Source organism: Chiloscyllium plagiosum, unplaced genomic scaffold (assembly GCF_037043375.1).
Source record: "Chiloscyllium plagiosum isolate Xiang-an unplaced genomic scaffold, Cpla_swu_hap1 HiC_scaffold_10, whole genome shotgun sequence".
In the NCBI taxonomy this organism is placed as follows: domain Eukaryota; kingdom Metazoa; phylum Chordata; class Chondrichthyes; order Orectolobiformes; family Hemiscylliidae; genus Chiloscyllium; species Chiloscyllium plagiosum.
The window spans coordinates 20,451,212-20,474,414 of NW_028270148.1; the positions used below are offsets into that span (position 1 = coordinate 20,451,212).

At 40.2% G+C, this 23,203-nt stretch overlaps 1 protein-coding gene across 4 annotated transcripts in view; it reads left to right on the forward strand.

Annotated features, from left to right (window-relative positions):
- The window catches only part of LOC122552657 (RAC-gamma serine/threonine-protein kinase), a 468,688-nt gene that overhangs the window by 218,213 nt on the left and 227,272 nt on the right, over positions 1-23,203 (forward strand). Inside the window, exon 2 of one of the 4 annotated variants that reach the window (XM_043695473.2) lies at positions 6,624-6,683. The exons of the other annotated variants lie outside the window; for them this stretch is intronic. The gene's annotated coding sequence lies outside the window, so the exon portion shown is untranslated. The remainder of the gene's footprint in view (positions 1-6,623; positions 6,684-23,203) is intronic. 4 annotated transcript variants of the gene reach the window in all.

Consider the following 23,203-nt stretch of genomic DNA (forward strand, 5'->3'; position numbering starts at 1 on the left):
TATTTCTGTACTCACTATTGCTCCACATTGTGTCGCAGATTGATTGTCCTGATGTTTTTACTCATGTTGCACTGTTGTCCTTTAAGCATAATTCACACAGTCATCAAGGTATCTTTTTAAAACAAAATGACTTTATGAAATGCTGCTTGATTGTGCTGGTTTGTGGCAGATTTTGTATTTGGTGATATGTAAATTAATTTGGAGGCAAACTTCTCAAAACCGATCCTGTACTATTCTAGTCTGAACTTGTGCAAAATAAGCCTTTAATGTCGGTATAGACTTTAAGGTTTATCTTCTGTGCTTTCATTTTCCTGAACAGTGAAATGCCCCGATGGATTGATTTTCTGCCTATATATGGTAAAATGATGCTATGACTATTTAAACTGTGAAATCTCAACATGCTATTTGTTGACCTTTTAGTCTGAATGGTTAGAATGAGAGTTGAAAATGACTACCAGCCTGGTCACTCATCAACGATGGAGGTGATGATTTCTGTAGCATCTGATGATTTAAAAAAGGAATTGGGGTGAGGCCTAAAGTTTGTTTGGGATTCTGATAAGCATTCTGCAAAGAAAAATTTAAATGATTTTACATTGAATCTTATCTTGTACTTCTGATGATCTTCATGGAGAAAAGGTATTAAATTGATGTTTCATCTGCCAGTTCTATTTCAGGTGCATCAGGCAAGATTACTTGCAACATTTTCATTGATTTAGGCTGGGACCCTAGGTTTGATATGAGTTCAATGAGGAAAATAGAAAGAAACCTGTGAATGGTCTCCTATGCTTCCAGTGCTGTTTCCTTTCATCAGAAAGGAAAACCTAAACACTGCTAATTGGAGATTCTGTCAATTTAAAGAGATTCAAAGTTTGTGCGAAGATTTGTAGCTCGGGTGCTCGTTGTTGTGGTTTTGTTCGCCGAGCTGGAAGTTTTTGTTGCAAACGTTTCGTCCCCTGGCTAGGCGACATCATCAGTGCTTGGGAGCCTCCTGCGAAGCGCTTCTTTGATGTTTCCTCCGGTGTTTATAGTGGTCTGTCCCTGCCGCTTCCGGTTGTCAGTTTCAGATGTCCGCTGTAGTGGTTGGTATATTGGATCCAGGTCGATGTGTTTGTTGATGGAGTTTGTGGATGAATGCCATGCCTCTAGGAATTCCCTGGCTGTTCTCTGTCTGGCTTGCCCTATGATAGTAGTGTTGTCCCAGTCGAATTCATGTTGCTTGTTGTCTGCGTGTGTGGCTACTAAGGATAGCTGGTCGTGTCGTTTCGTGGCTAGTTGATGTTCATGTATGCGGATTGTTAGCTGTCTTCCTGTTTGTCCTATATAGTGTTTAGTGCAGTCCTTGCATGGTATTTTGTACACTACATTCGTCTTGCTCATGTTGGGTATCGGGTCCTTCGTTCTGGTGAGTTGTTGTCTGAGCGTGGCTGTTGGTTTGTGTGCTGTTATGAGTCCTAGGGGTCGCAGTAGTCTGGCTGTCAGTTCTGAGATGCTCCTGATGTACAACACACGCCTGGGTTAAAAACCTCTCCCACAGACAGCTCACAGACACGGAAAGAACAATACTGGCCAAGGGACTCAACTACAACCACAGGGACGCCAAGACAGCAGACTTCCTAGCAGCACTAGAATGCACAGTCAGGAACAATGGACTGACAGAAGAGACACAACAAACAGTGAGACAAACTGTCGTACCTATGATAATAAGGAAAAGACAAACACATAACCTCAACACCAAGGAGAGGGAAGCACTGAAATCACTAAGAAACGATAAGAACATAATCATACTACCAGCAGATAAAGGCAGAATGACGGTCATCCTAGATAAATCTGATTACATCCAAAAAGCACAACAACTACTTACAGATATCAACACCTACCAAATGAAGGAATTTGACCCCACCCCACAACTCACCAATAGGATAAATAACACACTAAGGAATCTACAAAAAAACGGACAGATAACCAGAGCTGACCTACAAAGAATGAAACCGGAAAGCAGCAACACCCCCAGATTCTATGGATTACCTAAAGTACACAAACCAGACATCCCACTCAGACCCATAGTATCACTACCAGGGACACCATCACACAAACTGGCCAAAGAACTACAACAGAAACTGAAACACCTGGTCAGCGGATCCAAACACTCTATACAATCAACACAGGAATTCTTGGACATCATCAGAAATATACACATAGACAAAGAAGAAACCATGATATCATTCGACGTGACGGCACTGTTCACTTCGATTGACAAAACCCTAGCCAGAGAAACAATAGCCAACCTACTGGACATACAGAACAGAAAACAGGACGCTGAACCTATCAACAAAGATGGCATACTTAAACTACAGGACTTGTGCCTCACAACACACTTCACATTCAACAACCAGATATACGAACAAATCAATGGAACACCCATGGGATCACCAATCTCGGGACTCATAGCAGAGGCAGTTATGCAAAGGTTAGAACAAACAGTCTTACCACAAATTCAACCCAAACTCTGGGTCAGATATGTCGATGACACGTTTGTAATCATTAAAAATACGGAAATAGAAAAAACACACCGGATCATCAACGCCACACTCACAGGAATCCGATTCACGAGAGAAGAAGAAAAGGACAACCATCTCCCTTTCCTAGACGTGATGGTACAGAGAATACCGAACGGAGAATTCACCACAAAGGTACACAGGAAAGCCACACACACAGACCAAGTCCTAAACTATGAAAGTAACCACCCCAACACACACAAACGAAGCTGCATCAGGACACTATTCAAAAGGGCCACAACACACTGCAGTACACCAGAACTGCAAAAAGAAGAGGAACACCTATACAAGGTATCCGCCAAAAACGGATACCCGCGCAACTTCATCAACAGATGCCTAAGAACTGACAGCCAGACTACTGCGACCCCTAGGACTCATAACAGCACACAAACCAACAGCCACGCTCAGACAACAACTCACCAGAACGAAGGACCCGATACCCAACATGAGCAAGACGAATGTAGTGTACAAAATACCATGCAAGGACTGCACTAAACACTATATAGGACAAACAGGAAGATCATCATGAACATCAACTAGCCACGAAACGACACGACCAGCTATCCTTAGTAGCCACACACGCAGACAACAAGCAACATGAATTCGACTGGGACAACACTACTATCATAGGGCAAGCCAGACAGAGAACAGCCAGGGAATTCCTAGAGGCATGGCATTCATCCACAAACTCCATCAACAAACACATCGACCTGGACCCAATATACCAACCACTACAGCGGACATCTGAAATTGACAACCGGAAGCGGCAGGGACAGACCACTATAAACACCGGAGGAAACATCAAAGAAGCGCTTCGCAGGAGGCTCCCAAGCACTGATGATGTCGCCTAGCCAGGGGACGAAACGTTTGCAACAAAAACTTCCAGCTCGGCGAACAGAACCACAACATTTAAAGAGATATTAACTATCCCATCAGATTCTTTTTCAGAAGGATCAGACAACTTTCTACTTAAAACAATTGTACTGACAGTCTGGGGCATGTTCCTGTTTTTTAAACTCTTTATTGTGACTGAATTAAAGGAAATTCTACAAACCTAAATGAGGACAGAATTACCTACTTTTTGGCAATCGATTTTCTAGACGTGTTATTTTCAGAAGAGTCTTTGTGCCAAATTGAAGGAGAGCTTCATTTTGCCATGAAAATTTACAAGGACAGGATTCCTTTTCTGGTTCTTCTGACTGCTTTGTAGGACACAAACCTGTACAATGAGCTTTGGTCCAGTGTTCTTTACATAAATTAATTTCCTCTTTCTATCTTCTAATGAATAGACCTCTTCTTGACAGTTTTACTTAATTCAGTTGTTTAATGTTACGATTCAGACCTAAGTCTTATTTTTAATAACTTGTCATTTTTTCCCAAGAAGGAATGCCCATAGTTAAGGTGGTGCTAAGAGATTTATTCTTCCATATTGTTGTTCACTGCTGAATTTCTTCCACAAAATTAAATGTAGTATGCTTAATTTATTATCTTGAAATTGTAACTTCCTTACATTTCCAATCATTGTACCTCCGTCACATCAACTGGATTCTTTGTTGTTCATTCAATATTTGTCTGCAAGAGTTCAATTTCCATCATCATAAGGATACATTGTGGTTGAAAGACTTCTCCTGGGATGTTATATGTATATATTTTAAAAATGCCCATTAATATTTATTTAAAATCTTACAGGTTTCTCAGTTACTGCTGGAAAAATATTTTCACTCTTCCTAGACACTGCTTCTGCTGTCCTTCTTAAATGTCGCCATGTCATTTGATTTTTCCAGAACCGTGTCACCATCAATTGTAACTTTCTCAATGCTCCTACTTGTTGCATCAATATCCCAATAGTAATATTAATTGTCAGTTTCTCCAGCACCCAATATGTAATTTGAATCCAGCCTTTTGTTATCTTGCCTACTTGCAACTTGGAGCATCTTCCTCACTGTTTTTCTTTTTGTTGAAGCTTCAGAAGCAAGTGAGGGATTAAGACATGAAATTATTATTTAGGCATGAGTAATGCAAAAGGTAAGTATGGAGGTACAGCAAATAATAAGGAAAGACAATAGAAAATTATAATCTGTTGAGAGGGGAACTGAATTCAAAAAGTAGGACGATTATGCTTTTGTTACACAGTGCTTTGGTGAGACCACACCTACAATACTGTGTTCAGTACTGTTCACCCTTCTTAAAGAATGCACTATAAGCAGTTCAGAGAAGGTTTACTAGACTATTCCCAGGAATGTGCTAGTTTTCTTATGAGGCAATGTTGGACAGGCTAAGCTTATCTCCATTAGAGTTTGGAAGAGTAAGAGGCGACTTAATTGAAACGTGTGGTGTCTTAACAATAGACAGTAGACAATAGGTGCAGGAGTAGGCCATTCTGCCCTTCGAGCCTGCATCACCATTCAATATGATCATGGCTGATCATCCTTAATCAGTATCATGTCCCTGCTTTATCTCCATAACCCTTGATTCCACAATCCTTGAGAGCTCTATCCAACTCTTTCTTAAATGAATCCAGAGACTGGGCCTCCACTGCCCTCTGGGGCAGAGCATTCCACACAGCCACCACTCTCTGGGTGAAGAAGTTTCTCCTCATCTCTGTCCTAAATGGTCTACCCCGTATTTTAAAGCTGTGTCCTCTGGTTCGGCACTCACCCATCAGCGGAAACATGTTTCCTGCCTCCAGAGTGTCCAATCCTTTAATAATCTTATATGTCTCAATCATATCCCCTCTCAGTCTTCTAAACTCAAGGGTATACAAGCCCAGTCGCTCCAGTCTTTCAGTGTGAGGTAATCCCGCCATTCCAGGAATTGACCTTGTGAACCTACGCTGCACTCCCTCAATAGCCAGAATGTCTTTCCTCAAATTTGGAGACCAGAACTGCACACAGTACACCAGGTGTGGTCTCACCAGGGCCCTGTACAGCTTCAGAAGAACCTCTTTGCTTCCATACTCAATCCCTCTTGTTATGAAGGCCAGCATGCTATTAGCCTTCTTCACTACCTGCTGTACTTGCATGCTTACCTTTATTGACTGGTGTACAAGAACAAGTTGGATGTGGAAAGGATGTGTCTCATAGAATTGAGAACTAGGGATCGGCTGTTTTAAAATAGAGTTGAGACTCTTTTTCCCTTGGAGGGTCACAGGTCTTAGGAACTCTATCTGAAAAGGTGAAGGAAGCACAGTCCTTGAGTATTTTTAAGAAACTAGTGGATACATTTTTGGAGAAACTCTGGTCTGGTAGCATCTCCAGGGGAGAAATGTTTCAGAGTTAATGTTTCAAGCCTGGTATGAGTTCTTCAGAATGAAGCATTCTCTTTGGTTGTTTTTCAGATTTGCAGATCTGTAATATCTTGCCTTTATTATATCTATAGTGGAAAGATTCTTTTTAAGCAAGTGTGTGAAAGAATATTGGTAATAGTGGAGATTTGAGGTTACAGTCAGATGAGCTATGATCTTTTAAATGGCAGAGCAGGCTACAGGGACTGAATGGCCTACCCTTGTTCCTTATTCATATGTTGGGCTTTCGACTTTAAACCAGTGGTACAGATCGCATTAAATTTTCCACACAATGCACATGATTCCAAGAGTTAGAGCCAGGAAATATCTCAAACACTCCTACAATAAAAATACCCTGTGATATTCTTAGTTTCAGTCACTGAGTAAACTTGATATATTTTCTGTTATATGTTTTAGTCTCTTAGTTTTTCATAATGTTGCTTGTATGTACACAAAAATCTATTGATTGGCTCCCAACAAGCAATGTCAGAGGAGCTTCATTAATTTATTTATGAAGAAGAGGTCCGATTTTTGTATTTAGGGATACTGGATTTACAGTTACAGGAAAGTACAGAGTAAACTTTGTTGATGCATCCCTAATCAAACATTCTAATGCATTTTGCAGTCTGTTTTTGCAGGTGAACTTGAAAAGTGTTTACCTTTTGTTTCTTAAGCTATTCTAGCTCCAGAAAAACTTGCCAAGCCAAACACACTAGCATAACACTAGCAAAATAGTAGATTCAAATAAGATTCCAAACACTTAATAAATTGATCATTCCTTGCAGGGTTCTACTGACCATGATGCACCTGACCCCTCCCCAATGGGAAAAGCTGAGGATGTACAGGTAACCATCAATTCACAGTACTAAATGTGACAAAGGCTGACTCCTGTCCTGGTGGTCACCTACCCTATATAAATTGAAACTAATCCAAAACTTTGCCTGTATCCTAATCATGCCATGTTCTGTTTGTCCATCACCCCACTGTTTGCTGACTGATATTGATTTCCAGTCCAGCAACTCAAATTTAAGATTGTCATCATCGTTTTAAATTTCCTCCAATAATCTCATCTTTGCCCTACTGTGTAACCTCCTTCAGCTCTTTAATTATTTACAAGCAATTTCCAACCTCTTCTGTTGCCCAGTTTTAGTTGTTCTGCCATTGCAGTAATGTCTGCATCTGCTTGGACTCTAAGCACCAGGAGTTACCTTCCTATTTTCTTTACCTCTCCATCTTCACAATGGAGTTTAAAACTGGTCTGTTTGAAGCTCATTTGATTTTGTTTTGTGTTTTGGAGTGAAATTTTAATAGATAATGTTCCGTTGATGTGCTTTGGAACAGTTTACTATGCTCATAGTGCTTTATCAATTCAAGTTGTTTTTTGGTACTCGAAGTATGAAGAGGCTTGTATTATCTGCTTTGGGTTATTCTGGATAACTGTGACAGACTACAGAAAATAAGGACTAATATTAACTGCCTTGCGTTACTCTGGGTAAACTATGATTGGCTATTTTCAGTTGCCTATCACTATGCTTCAAGACATCTATTGACTAGCCTATCTATCCATCAGTAGGGATTCAGTTGACAGCCATTTGTTCATCCACAGCCAATGACCCTAAAAGTGTGTAGGAGAAAGTGAGGACTGCAGATCAGAGTCAAGTGTGTGGTGCTGGAAAAGCACAACCGGTCAGGTAACATCTGAGGAGCAGGAGAATCGATGTTTTTGATGAAGCTGGCTTTTGCCTGAAATGTCAATTCTCCTGCTCCTCGCATGCTGCCTGACCGGCTGTGCTTTTCCAGCACCACAGTCTCGCCCCTAAAAGTATGTGCCAGGTAAAGTTAAAATTCAGATCAGTCTCACCAGCTATCAAGAAACCAGTACAGGTATTTTCTAATCAGCCAGTTCAGAAATGTTATGACACACCTGCGGAGGAGGTAGGACTTGAACCCTGGTCTCCTGGCTCAGAAGAAGGGACATTACCCTAGTGCCACATGAGCGCTAAGAAATCAATATAATGTTACTCAACAATATGCATTTAAGAGAATAGGTATCAAATATTCTACCAAATCAATCGCCAGGAATCACTTAATCTCATAAACTTCATCTAGATATTGTTAGGTGCATAGTTCATAAGATTTCTTTTTTAACTGGACTGAGCAATGAAGCAGCGAATACTTCTCAAATCCTGGGACTTCACAGATGATAAAATCTCTGAATTATCTTTGAGACATAGAATTGATTCAAATTTCACTTTGGAGCTATTTGCATAAAATTATCAACTTCGTCCTTTTTTTTAAGCAGGATATGCAATGCACTTACTTGGAAATTAGAGGCCACCCTCTTGTTGGGTGATGTCCATATTCCTTCTCCATTTCATTAAAACCCAAAAATAATACAAAAATAAGTATCCACACCAGACAAAAATAATTCTAATTTTTCACCAGTCATGTCAGCAGTCTTTTTTTGGTGCATTTCCTGATAGCCAAGGTCCAGACTTAGAGGAGGCTCAATGGAAATCAGTAGGTTTTTTTGTGTGAAGGGAACATAAATAACCATCTTTTTACAAAAGATAAATCCAATCTATTTTCATTCATTGCAAGTTAAAAAGATGTGCAAAATTTCCTGCAATCAGGAGATCCTTCTTTAATAATTTGTTCTCTGGATGTGTGGAATACTGGTAAAACTTTTTTTTAGCCTATGTTTGCCCTGACTGCATGTAGTCACATGGGGATTAGTTGGTGTGACAGTTTCCCTTCCTTGGGAAATTTCTTTTTGCCATTCCATATATTATTAGATTTCTTCCTTTAGAAATTTAGAAGTTTCATTTATATGACATCTTTCAGAATCTTAAATACATTGCAAAATGCTTTCTAGTCAATGAAGAACTTTTAGACTTTAGTCATTATTGTGATATCGAAAACATAAAAAACAGATTTTTGTGTATCAGTGTGATGATGATACCCAGGTAGTTTTCTACAGTGAAGTTGATTTAGGCCTAGATATTGTCCAAGACATCATCTTTGAATAGTGCCATGGTATCTTTAACACTTACGTGAAAGGACAAGCTGTGTCTAGAGACTTCTGACTTAATGGCCGGGATTTAGTATGGGGATGGGTGTCTCTCTCATTGTATAGAAATTTAGTGGGAACCTTGCATTGTTTATGTTGAAAAAAGCCCAAATTAATTAAGTGACTCTCAGACACTTAACTGGAGAATGTTGGGGACTTTCCCCAAATCTACGAACAGAGGGATGGAAATCAAATTAGAGGCTGACAGCTCTCTGTTGAAGCATCACCATAAAGTTCAATGACTACTGCCTATATTGCTTTGAGTAACAGCTGTTGGATCTTAATACACAGGTGATGGTAGGTTGGGGGAGAGAGTGGTGAGCAGTAGCTACTGGTGGAGTATTGAGTGAGAAACTGCAACTTCAGAATATCTGCATGAGCTACATCCTAAAGTTGATACTGTCTTCAGAGTATGCTGGCCCAATATAAAATCTAGACTATGGCCCATCTGTACTCCTTTGGATAATTAATTAGTATTCTGTATCTTACATTTGCCTTACAATGACACTTTGCCATATTATTATGGTTAATGTTGCATATGCAGAGTTTCACCTAAACAAAGATTAAATAGTATGGGCATAGCTAATTAGAATGGCATGAACCTAGATTGTAAGACACTAAATCAATCATCAGTAATAATTCAGAAGTTGTGGTTTCATACTGTGGCAAGTTTTAAAACTACATTGAATGTCAGCCTTCATTTATTACTATCACTCATTCGGCAGAGTTTAATCCATCCCATCATGTTATAGCAGTGGCCCAGTTAATTGGAAGAGAGGCTGCATGTCAGTTTGCCAGCAGCAGAAAACCTCCAGTATTTGAATCAGTATGAAGGGGCCAATGTCAGAAATGCATCCACTGTGGAGATATGTCAGTCAGGCTTATTAATGAGTCAGTTGACATCAGTTACCTGAGCTTTACTGTGAAACCAGTCTACTTGGGAGCGGGTGGTATTGCTCATCAACGGGCACTCTGCACTCAATCAAGAATCATAGCATCAGGAAGGAGGGGACTGTGAAAGGCCACCCCACTTAGGCCCTGGTCCTTTCCCTCCCACAATCCAACTCACGCGTGACCTTGGGTCCAACAGCTGTAACAACATTTTATGAGGAAAATTTCCAAGAGGCAATTCAGGAAGGGTTACTTTGCATAACGGGTCATGGCAAGGTAGAACCTGTTTCTGTGGGAGTAGTTGAAATAAACACTATAGATTCATTTAAGGCAAGGTTGGACAAACATAGGGAAGAAGGAATGATAGATTGGGGTGAAAGGATGAGATGAAATGTGAGTGGCTTGGACTTGTTGGATCAAATGTCCTGTGTCTGTAATGAATATCCTACAAAGTTAGCTTTTGATATTTTGATGTTTGGAAAATAAGAAAGAAAGGAAGATGCAGAAATTGCTGGAGAAACTCAGCAGGTCTGACAGCCTCTGTGGAAAGAAAGCAGAATTAACATTTCAAATCTACTTTTCAGAGGTTACTGGACCCGAAATGTGAGATTTTCTTTCTCTCCACAGATGCTGCCAGATCTGCTGCGTTTCTCCAGCAGTTACTGCTTTTGTTTCAGATTTCAGCATCCAGTAACTTGTCTCCAGTATTTTCTTCCTCTTCAAATTTATTTTGAATATTTTTAGTTAATTAGGGAAATGCTTCCTGAATTATTAAAACATACCTAAGAGCAGTTTACTTCTGTCTGTGAAGGAGAATAGTGTTGCAGCACAGTATAGACCCTTCGGCCCTCAATGTTGCGCCGAACTGTGAAAATAATCTGATGCCCGTCTAACTTACGCCGTTCCATTATTATCCATATGTATGTCCAATGCCCATTTAAATGCCCTTAACGTCGACTACTGTTGCAGAAAGGCCGTCCCAAGCCCCTACTACTTTCTGAGTGAAGAAACTACCCCTAATATTTGTCCTAAGTCTATCACCCCTCAATTTAAAGCTATGTCCCATCAGGTTGGCCTTTGCCATTTGAGGAAAAAGGCTCTCACTGTCCACCCTATCTAATCCTCTGATTATCTATGTATCTCGATTAAGTCACCTCTCAACCTTCTTCTCTCCAACGATATAACAGCCTCAGTTCCCTCAGCCTTTCCTCATAAGACCTTCCTTCTATACCAGGCATCCTCCTAGTAAATCACCTCTGAACCCTTTCCAAAGCTTCCACATCCTTCCTACAATGCGGTGACCAGAACTGCATGCAATACTCCAGGTGTGGCCTTACCAATGTCTTGTACAGCTAAAGCATGACCTTGTGGCTCTGAAACTCAGTCCCTCTACCAATAAAAACCAACACACCAGATGCTTTCTGAACGACCCTATCAATCTGGGTGGCAACTTTCAGAGATTTATGCACCAGGACACCGAGATCTCTCTGTTCATCTGCACTGCCAAGGATTTTGCAGATAACCGAATACTCTGCATTCCTGTTACTTTTTCTGAACTACCTTGCACGTTTCCGCATTAAACTCCATTTGCCACTTCTCAGCTCAGCTCAGCATCTTATCACTGTCCCTCTGTAATCCACCAACATCCTTTAGTACTGTCCACAACTCTGCCTACCTTAGTGTCATCCGCAAATTTACTAACCCATCCTTCTATGCCCACGTCCAGATCATTTATAAAAATGATAAACAGATCCTTGTGGCATACTACTGGCAACTGAGCTCCAGGCTGAATATTTCCCATCAACCACCATGTCTTCTTTCAGCTAGCCAATTTCTGATCCAAACTGCTAAATCACATACTTAACAAGGACCCACAATAGGTGTTCCTTGAAAAAGCTGTACATTTCAGTTGTATCCATCCCCTGCAGTTTCCTTCCCCATCCTATGCATCCTAACTCTTGCCTAATAAGATCATAATTGCTTTTCCCCCAGTTGTGCCTCTTTCTCTGTGGTATAATCCTATCCCTGCTATTGTAAACATATATGAATTATGGTCACCTTCGCCAAAATGCTCACCTACCTCCAAATCTTAACACCTGGCAGTTTTCATTCCCCAGTACCAAATCCAATATGGCATTTCCCATTGTTGGCCTGTCTCCATACTGTGTCAGAAAACCCTCCTGCTTACATTGAACAAAAACTGACCCATCTAATCTACTTGAACAATAGTATATCCAGTCAATATTGGAGAAGTTAAAGTCCCCCATAACAACTACCCTGTTACTCTCGGTCCTGTTGAGAATGATCTTTGCTATCCTTTCCTCTACATCCCTGGAATAATTCGGAGGCCTATGGAAAACTCCCAACAGGGTGACCTCTCCTTTCCTGTTTCTGACCTCAGTGGATGAGTCGTCAAACGTTCTCTCAGCTGCTGTAATACTACTCTTGATTAACAATGCCACACTTTTCCTCCTCCTCCTGCTTCTCTCTCTCCCTCTGTCTCTCTTCACCCCCCAAACAACCCCACCCCCCCACCATCATTTCTGTTCTTGCTGAAGCATCTAAATCCTGGAATCTGCAACAACCATTCCTGTCCCTCCTCTAGCCATTTCTCTGAAATGGCCACAACATCAAAATCCCAACTACCAACCCATGCTGCAAGTTCACCCACCTTATTCTGAATGCTCCTGGCATTGAAGTACACATATTTCAAACCAACATCCTGACTGCCAATGTCCTCTCGCGACTTTGTAAACCTATCCCTGACCTCACTACTCTCAAATTCCTGTACTGTGGAACAACAATTCAGGTCCCCATCCCCCTGCTGCATTAGTTTAAACCCTTCTGAAGAGCATTAGCAAGCTTGATCTCTGAGTAGAAATGAAAATTGGCATGGAATGAAGTCCAAATACAATCTCTGAATAATTGCAGGGTTTATCTGGAGAGGAATTGTTATGATTGTGACTTGACTTATAAGAGTTTTTCTTGAGTTAGTTCTCTTCTATCTTAATTTCAGGTATGTTTGGCTTTAAATTTTAACACCACTTGTTTCGATGAATCCAAATTCCAAATGCTTAGATTGTGGCCCAAATCTTCTGATCTGGATTGGTATCCCCATTTTACATAACCCAGATTTCACAAGATGTTATATACATGCCTTCCTTTGGTTTTTTGGATCTGTCTTCTGAACCCTGAACCTTCTTAACTCAACAGTGTAGCAATTTTCATAGGTATCAATGTGGCAAAGTCTTTGAGGAAGATTTACTGCTTTTCACGGCTCTAGTTGCTGTAATCTGTGAACTAATATGTATAACTATTAATATGGCATGTCTAGGTCCATGTCTTCAGTAGCCTTGATGTAGGATAAGCTTTTAGTAACATGCCCAGAAGATCAACCAAAAATAGGTCTGTCTTTAAATTAATAACTACAGGAATTGGGACCTCCATAGGTATGTGTTGTGTGTTATGGAAAACTTCAAGTTTAATCTTATTTACAGGCATATGTAAGATGTTGTGTTACAGATGTAGTTCCATTGGTCACTCTTCTTAGCTTTAAGCAAAACACACTTTATTCTAGCAGTTGTTGTGGGTATGTTCGCTGAGCTGGGAATTTGGTCTGCAGATGTTTTCATCCCCTTTCTAATTGACATCCTCAGTGCTGTGGAGCCTCCTGTGAAGCACTGCTGAACTGGATTGGTTGGAATTTATTTGATTTTGTTCCTGTTGCTTCCAATTGCCAGTTCCGGTTGTTTGTTACAATGGTTAATATATTGGGTCCAGGTTAATGTGTTTACTGATGGAGTGCCAAGCCTCTAGGAATTTTCTGGCTGTCCAATGTTTGGCTTGTACCAGTCAAATTTCTGGTCCTTGTTGTCTGTGTGTGTAGATACTTAGGATAGCTGATCATGGGATTTAGTGGCTAGTTGATGTTCATGAATGCACACAACAGACGACACAGGTATGGACAAGAAATCACGTGCCAAAATCATTAATTTCAAAAGTGACCAAACAAGTAGATTGTAACAATCAAGCAGGCCATCACAATAAGATGGGACAGAACCACAAACAAAAAAAAAAGGCACTACAAGACAAAATGACTAAACTAATCAGAAGAAGACAACATGACAGACACCTGGGTTAGAAACCTCTCCACAGACAGGTCACAGACACAGAAAAAGTGGTACAAGTTAAGCTACTCAATTACAATCACAGGGATGCAGGACAAACAGACTTCCTAGCTGCATTAGAATGTACGCTCAGAACAAACTGACTAACCAAAGAGAGACAGCAAACGGTCAGACAAACCATTGTACCCTTACTAACATAGAAAACACAGACAAACAACCTTAACACGAAGGAGAGAGAAGCTCTAAAAACAATCAAAAATGACAAAATCATATTCATAGTACCAGCGGATTAAGGCAGAATGACAGTAATCATGAACCAAGTGGACGACATTCAAAAAGCAGAGGAACTATTTGCAGATACCGACACTTACCTACAGAGGGAGTGTGACCCCATGTCACAGTTAACCAATAGAATAAACAACACACTATGGAACCTACACAAAAGTAGACTGATAACCAAGACAGACCGACAAAAGATAAAACCAGAAGGCACCAACACCCCATGATCTTACGGATTACCTAAGGTATGTAAACCAGACATACCACTTAAACCCATTAGGCATTTCCAGGAACTCCATCACATATACTGGCAAAAGAACATCAACAAAAACTCAAACATCTAATCAGCAGATCCAAACACTGCATACAATCATCACAGGGATTCCAAGACAATATCAAGAACATAAGCATAGACAAGGATAAAATTATGTTCTCATTCAATGTAATGGCACTGTTTACCTCGATTGACAAAACCTTAGTCAAAAAGACAATAGCCAACCTCTTGGACAAACAGAACAAATGACATGACGTGGAACCAATCAACCAGGGTGGCATACTCAAACTACTGGACCTGTGCTTGACGGCGCACTTCATATTCAACAACCAGATATATGAACAAATCAATGGACAGCTATGGGCTTACCCATCTGTGGGATCATAGCAAAAGCAGTGATGCAAAGACTAGAACAAACAGCCCTCCCAAAAATCCGATTCAAGCTTTGGATCAGATATGTGGAAAACATTTGTAGTAATTAAAAGAACAGAGATTGAGAACGCACATCAGATTATCAACACCGTGCTGACAGGGATAGAATTTACGAGAGAGGAGGAAATTAACAAGCCGCTCCCATTCCTGGATAGGATGGTAGAAAGAACACAGAACAGGGAATGCACAACAAAAGTGTACAGAAAAGTCACATACATGGATCAGATTCTGAATTATAAGAGTAACCACCCAACACACACAAGAAAAGCTGCATTAAGACCCTGTTCAAAAGGGCTACAATACACTGCAGTAGTCCTGACCTGCAAAGACAGGAAGAAGTACACCTCTACAAAGTCTTTGTCATGAATGGGTATCCCCGCAACTTCATCTGCAGATGCTTGGCAGACAAACAATGCAACGAGGACATGCCACAACCCAATACACTAACTACTCTACCTTATGTGATAAAAAACTGTGAACAGACAGCCAGACCCCTCCAACCACTCGGATTTATGACACCACATAAACCAAGAGCCACGCTCAGACGACAACCCACCAGAACAAAATATCCAATACCCATCATGCACAGGACAAACATGGTATGCAAGATTCCATGCTGAGACTGCACAAAACACTGTACAGGACAAACTGGCAGACAACTAGCCATCTGCATTCATGCATGTCAACTAGCCATTAAACGTCATGACCAGCTATCCTTAGTATCTATACACACAGACGACAATACAACAATAATAGGACAGGGTAAACAGAGGACGACCAAAGAATTCCTAGAAGCTTGGCACTCATCCAGGGACTCCATCAATAAACATATTGACCTAGATCCAATATACCAACCATTGCAACATTCAACCGGAAGCAGCAGGAACCAAATAAATTCCAACCAACACAGTACAGCAGCTCCTCGGCACTGACGATGTCGCCTAGAAAGGGGACAAACATCAGCAAACCAGATTCCTAACTTAACGAACATACCCACAATAACTATCTCTCCTACACTGACCTCAGCATGTGCTTGTTTTGTCTGTTTTTCTCCCTTTTAAAACTGCTGTTGTTTTGACATTTTTTTTCCCAAAGTTCCAAAACAATGCAACAGCATATAAAACAGTAATTGTTGCTCCTGGAATTTGAGGAAATCACCTCCAGCACCTAAAATACCTCAAAAACGGAGCAGCTGTTACAGCCAGAAATTTTTCCCGTCCTCCATGTTGAATTAGATAGATCGAGTGAATCCTTAGAAGAGTATAAAGGCATAGGAGTATACTGAAGAGGGAAATCAGAAGGGCAAAAAGGGGACATGAGATATCTTTGGCAAATAGAATTAAGGAGAATCCAAAGAGTTTTTACAAATACATTAAGGACAAAAGGGTAACTAGGGAGAGAATAGGGCCCCTCAAAGATTAGCAAGGCAGCTTTTGTGTGGAGCCGCAGAAAATGGGGCAGAATATGGAAAATATAGAATGTAGGGAAATAGATGGTGACACCTTGCAATATGTCCGTATTACAGAGGACGAAGTGCTGGGTGTCTTGAAACGCATAAAGGTTAATAAATCCTCAGGACCTGATCAGGTGTACCCTAGAACCTTGTGGGACGCTAGAGCAGTGATTGCTGGGCCTCTTGCTGAGATATTTGTATCATTGATAGTCACAGGTGAGGTGGTGGAAGACTGGAGGTTGGCTAACGTGGTGCCATTTAAGGGTGGTAAGGACAAGTGAGGGAACTATAGACCAGTGACCTGACGTCAGTGGTGGGCAAGTTGTTGGAGGGAGTCCTGAGGGACAGGATGTACATGTATTTGGAAAGGCAAGGACTGATTAGGGATAGTCAACATGGATTTGAGTGTGGAAATCATGTCTCACAAACTTGATTGAGTTTTTCAAAGAAATAACAAAGAAGATTGATGAGGGCAGAGTGGTAGATGTGATCTCGATGGACTTCAGTAAGGCATTTGACAAGGTTCCCCATGGGAGACTGGTAGCAAGATTAGATCTCATGGAATACAGGGAGAACTAGCTATTTGAATACAGAACTGGCTCAAATGAGGCAGACAGAGGGTGGTGGTGGAGGGTTGTTTTTCAGACTGGAGGCTGTGACCGGTGGAGTGTCACAAGGATCAGTGCTGGGTCCTCTACTTTTTTTCATTTACATAAATGATTTGGATGCGAGCATAAGAGGTACAGTTGGTAAGTTTGCAGATGACACCAAAATTGGAGGTGTAGTGGACAGTGAAGAAGGTTAGGAGAAAGTGAGGACTGCAGATGCTGGAGATCAGAGCTGAAAATGTGTTGCTGGAAAAGCGCAGCAGGTCAAGGTAGCATCCAAGGAGCAGGAGAATCGACGTTTCGGGCATGAGCCCTTCTTCTGAGGTAACCTTCAGTGAAGAAGGTTACCTCAGATTACAACAGGATCTGGACCAGATGGGCCAATGGGCCGAGAAGTGGCAGATGGAGTTTAATTCAGATAAATGCGAGGTGCATTTTGGGAAAGCAAATCTTAGCAGGACTTATACACTTAATGCTTAGGTCCTAGGGAGTGTTGCTGAATAAAGACACCTTGGAGTGCAGGTTCATAGCTCCTTGAAAGTGGAGTCGCAGGTCGATAAGATAGTGAAGAAGGCGTTTGGTATGCTTTCTTTTATTGGTCAGAGTATTGAGTACAGGAGTTGGGAGGTCATGTTGCGGCTGCGCAGGACATTGGTTAGGCCACTGTTGGAATATTGCATGCAATTCTAGTCTCCTTCTTATTGGAAGGATGTTGTGAAACTTGAAAGGATTCAGAAAAGATTTACAAGGATGTTGCCAGGGTTGGAGGATTTGAGCTATAGAAAGAGGCTGAACAGGCTGGGGCTGTTTTCCCTGGAGCGTCGGACGTTGAGGGGTGACCTTATAAAGGTTTACAAAATTATGAGGGGCATGGATAGGATAAACAGACAAAGTCTTTTCCCTGGGGTGGGGGAGTCCAGAACTAGAGGGCATAGGTTTAGGGTGAGAGGGGAAAAGATATAAAAGAGACCTAAGGGGCAACTTTTTCACACAAAGGGTGGTACGTGTATGGAATGAGCTGCCAGAGGAAGTGGTGGGGGCTGGTACAATTGCAACATTTAAGAGGCATTTGGATGGGTATGTGAATAGGAAGGGTTTGGAGGGATATGGGTGGGGTGCTGGCATGTGGGACTAGATTGGGTTGGGATATCTGGTCAGCATGGATGGGTTGGACCGAAGGGTCTGTTTCCATGCTGTACATCTGTATGACTCTATAACTGAAACTGGCACCCAAGCTACAAATCTTTACACAAACCTTGAACACTTTATTCTTATACCCAGCTAAAATGCAAATGAAAGAAATAAGAATTGGTATAACTAGCTTCATTGGAAAACTTAACAGTAATAGATTATTTAATTTCTAAACAGCAACTGTTCTAATATAGCAACATTCCATAAGCACATCCTTAGTAAAGGCAAAATCAGTAAAATAGATTGTTCTACATGTGTTTCTCCAGTCCAGGAGAAAATAACACTAAGAGAAAATCCTGCAGAGAGAGTGTTCTGGTGTTTTGCTGTGGCTGAGAGAAATATATAGCAGCTTCCACAACTAGCTTCAAAACACCAACAACTGAAGGCTAAACTAAATTCCTGGTTCTGTGGGAGCCTGACTCCATCTTTTCATGCTGCTTCTAGTGTTCTAACTTCTCAAAACAAATCCCAGATCCTCTCAAGCAGTTTACTTTATTAGCTTGGAAGAGACAACTTGGCACCTCTGGCTCAAAATCTTTCTTCAAAATAAAAGGCAGGGCATAAAGCAATGGCATTGTCACATGGGCATCATTTCATTGCAATACTGTTTAGCTTTGAACTTATTTTAACTTTATTTTGCAAAAGATGATTTATGTTTTCTCAATCTGGTTGAAAATTTGTGGATAAAAATCAGTTTTTTTTCTGTTGGTAGCTTTACTATATTAAAGCAATATTGACTTACCGTATAAAGTCACTAACTATATTCTCCATGCTTAATGTTGCAGTTTGGAGATGTGAATAACTCTAACTTGATTTCTGAATTTGTCCAATTCCTTTGACTAGTTCTTAAACTATTCAGAAAATGGATCATGGAAAATAAAATTATGTTTTATAACTAAACCAATGGAAATATCAACAAGTATTATTAATCGATGTACATCTCTATGACTCTAATTAAATTTTAATATTTTTACAAAACTTTATTAATTCATTCAGTGGGGGTGCCATGACTGGCTGGGTCAATATTTGTTGCATAATCCTAATTGCCCTCAAAAGATGGTGGTGTGTACTGCTTTCTTAAACTGCTGCAATCTCTTTGTTGTAGGTATACCTATAAATGTTGCTAGGGGGAGAGAGTTCCAGGATTTTGACTCATTTTGATTGCCATGGAATGATGTTTAAATATTATCTCTTGTGGAGATCATCACTGTCTGGCACCGGTGTGGCATGAATACTATTTGGTTTTCCTCTTCTGACCTTATGATGGAGGGAATATTTTGATAAAGCAGATGAAGATGCTTAAGACTAAGGAGGACTCCTGCTATGATGATAGACTTCAGCAAACACAGCATTCTTCCTTTGTGCATGCTTTGACTCCAACCGGTAGAGAGTCTCCTCTTCCTCGTCCTTGTCTCCTCTCCCCCACCCGATCCAAAAGAAATATTATTGTCGATGGCAGGGGTTGAATGACCCTCATAAAAACAAGATTGTGTCTGTGAGCAGGTTATTGCTAAGATTACTGTTGATTAAGGGTAGACTGATGAGGTGGTAATTGGTTGAATTGAGTTTATCATTTTTTTGTGTACAGAACATACCTGGGCAATTTTCCACATGGTCATTTAGTTGCCAATGTTGTAGCTGCACTAGAAGGGCTTAGCAACAAGTTCTGGTGCACAAGCCTTCAGTAAGTTTCTCTGTAGGCTGTGCATTGCAGTGAGGGTCTGCACATGTAGATTAATGTGGTGATGCCATTTGCAGTTTTGACTTCCATTTGTTGATGTCATGTACATTATAGGGCTATTTGTGTGCTAATCAGCATAAGCAGCATGCGATAGACAGAGCTAGACAGATGAGGTGTAAGCTCTGTAGTCAAGCTATATCTAATTATGAATGGGTTTGAACAATTAACCTAATTGGAGGAGCAAGCTTCTCCAATGCCCCCATCTTCGATGATGGGAGAGGCAAGCACATCAGCGCAAAGAGAGAATTTTCATCCAGAAACGGCAAGTGGATGATCAATCTCAGCTTCATCTGGAAGCCTCCAGCATTACAGATGCCAGTCTTTAGCCAATTCAATTCACTTCATGTATTATAAAGAAACAGCTAAATGCACTGGACAAAGATCAGTGTTCCCGCTACCTTTTTTCGTTCTGAGCGGACCTGTGAAGTCCATACATGACATTGATTGGAGTCACATGTAGGCCAGGTCAGGTAAAGGTGACACACTTGCTTCTCTATGAATGCTGACACCTAAAGAACATTAGTGAGCCAGATGGGTGCTTATGACAATCAATAATGGTCAGCATTAGACTAGCTTTATTAATTCTAGGGTTATATTTTAATTGATTTCAAGTTTCATCATCTGCCTGGTTGTTGAACCCATGTCACCAGTAAATTAGTCTGGGGACCGTACATTATTAGTCCAATAAAATTACTACTATACCACTGCCTCCTCACAATCTGCACCATGTAGGTATCCTCAAGTATTTTTGCTGCTCTTGGTCCTGTACCAGGACATAATCAGGATTGAGGATGGTAGTGTCTGAGACATTCTGTGACATTTCTCATTCTGCTTATCTTTGGATAGGCTGCAGTAATTCCTATGAGGAAGAAATAACATAAACGAGTAAGAAAGTTTGTTTTACAAATGATTGAAACTGATTATTAAAGAATTGTTGTGTTGTTTAATAGTAGTGTTTTATTGGGACAGGATTTCTTTTTGGGAGGTGCTTGGTGCAGTTAATATGTTCTGATTTATTTCGCAGTTAAATGTCCCCCACAAATTCAGTTTACTTTTGTAGTGATGAAAGTGATGGTCAGTGTGTATAATTTACTGGAGTATAGACCTTTATCTTTGCTTCATTGATAAAATGCCCCAAAGATTTTCATATTGGACAATTAGGATGTCAAGTTTCTTGATTTTGTTCACTCATTTTCAGCTTGCATAGCATCAAAATAACATCACTTCTCTTGAAAACCAATTTAGATCTCAATGTTATTTGAAAGTATTTAATTTTATTGGTAATGTCTGAGGAGGGGATAAATGCTGATACAATTTTGCAAAGACAAGAGGGCACAAATTTAAGGTAATTGGCAAAAGAAGAAAATATGATTTTCGAAACTTTTTTCAACAGTGAGTATTTGGGCTGTAGAATCATGCTTAAGTGTGGCGGAGGCAGATTGATTCGAGGCATTTAGTAATCATTTGAACCAAAACAATGTGTGCAGGGTTACAGGAAAAAGGCAGGTGTGTGGCACTAAGTCATAATGCTTATTTGGACAGCTAATGCAGTCACAGTTGACCAAATGTCATCTTTCTGCATCGTCATCATCATTTCTGAGATTCAGGACAATAAATGCTGGACTAGCTGTCAATGCCTGTATCCCATTAACAAATGTCCTTTGTATCTCAATGATCTAAATTGGATATACTACTCAAAATGTGGCCTGAATGAGTGTGTTTTTAATTACATATTCAGCTTTTAAAAAAATAATTAGGGTCAATGAGCCATAGAATTTTTACAACACATAAAGTGACCCAGGTATAAAATCCCCATCTATTCTAGTTCACTTTTCCAGCACTCGACCTGTAACCTTGTATACAACTGCGCTTCAAGACTTCATCGAACTAATTCTTAAATATCTTGATGGTTGTCATCTCTTTCACTCTTTTAGGTAGTGAGTTCCAGATACCCACAATCCTTTGGGTGATTTTTCTCTCACCCTCTCACAACCCCTCTAAACATTCTATTTGTTTACTTAAAATTGTACCTCCAGTTGTGTCCCTTAGAGTAATGTACGTCTCAATCAGATCTCTTCTCAGCCTGGTCTGTTCTAAGAAAAACCACCCCAGCCATTCTTGTCTCACTCCATTTTTTTTCTCAATAGTTGAGTCACTCCAGCCCATGCAACATCCTAATGAATCTCTTCGGCATCCTCTTGAGTGCTGATGTGGGCCTGTCCTTCCTATAGCACGAAGTAATATACTGACCCGAAACTACATGACAGGACAGTGATGAAAGTATTGAATCATGTTAAGGGAATTTGTTACTTCAGTTATGTTGCCTTTTATATAATTTGTGCAGGTTGGAATGGTGATATTTTGCTTGTAATTAATTTGGTTCAGGGCTTCTGTCACATAAAGTATCAAATTTGGTATGGATTGAAGTGGATCAGTATTGAACTTTTCTGCACAGGGCATTAAATTGCTAACATTTATAACAAAGGGCCTGATGTAAGGTTACGAATTAAGTCAAATCCATTTTTATTTAGGATTTCTGTTTTTTATTATCTTGTTGAAGATTACATTCATGATTCAGTTTCTCAATCAATATTGCCTCCTGATAATTATGCTTTAATGTTTTTCTCCTGGAAAATACGATGAACTCTGATATAACTCTGTTTTAGTTTGAGGAAGTAAGTTAGCCTTAACGGAGCACAGCTCATGTAGACTTGGATATTTTCTCAGATCTGAGCACCTTAAGTTTATTTTCTTATGACACTTAATGTTCAGCATCTGATTCTACTGAAGGAAAAGATGGATGCTTCTGCTTCAAATTAATGAAGTATCTTTGTTTAGCTTATCAATTACATTGACATAATATATTTATTAGATGTGAAAGTAAAAGGACTGCCTTTATTGTTAGGGATATCAAGGTTATTTTTCAGAAAAGCTTAATTTCCAGCTCACTGAATATACAGGATCAAATCCAGCAACATTTTGATGAAGCTTAGCACATGGAATAATTTATAATGAGGCAGGTCACGAACAACTCACAAGCTTACATTGTCTGCTTTAAGTCTCTTATCAAAGCAGCTGTTGGTCTTTTGAATGAGTTGAATTTATTTCCCATGCAAAAAACAAAGGCAAAGAAGTTCATTTTTTTGTTCCTCTCTTTTAGGACTACTGAAGTAGTAAGGCCTGGGAACATTGCCTTCTGAAGGCTATGTTCCTTTGGCCTATTTTGTCCATGCTGACACCTGGTTCCAAGGTCTCTGTTGTCATGGATTTTTAGCAATCAATGACAAACAATAGAAGCA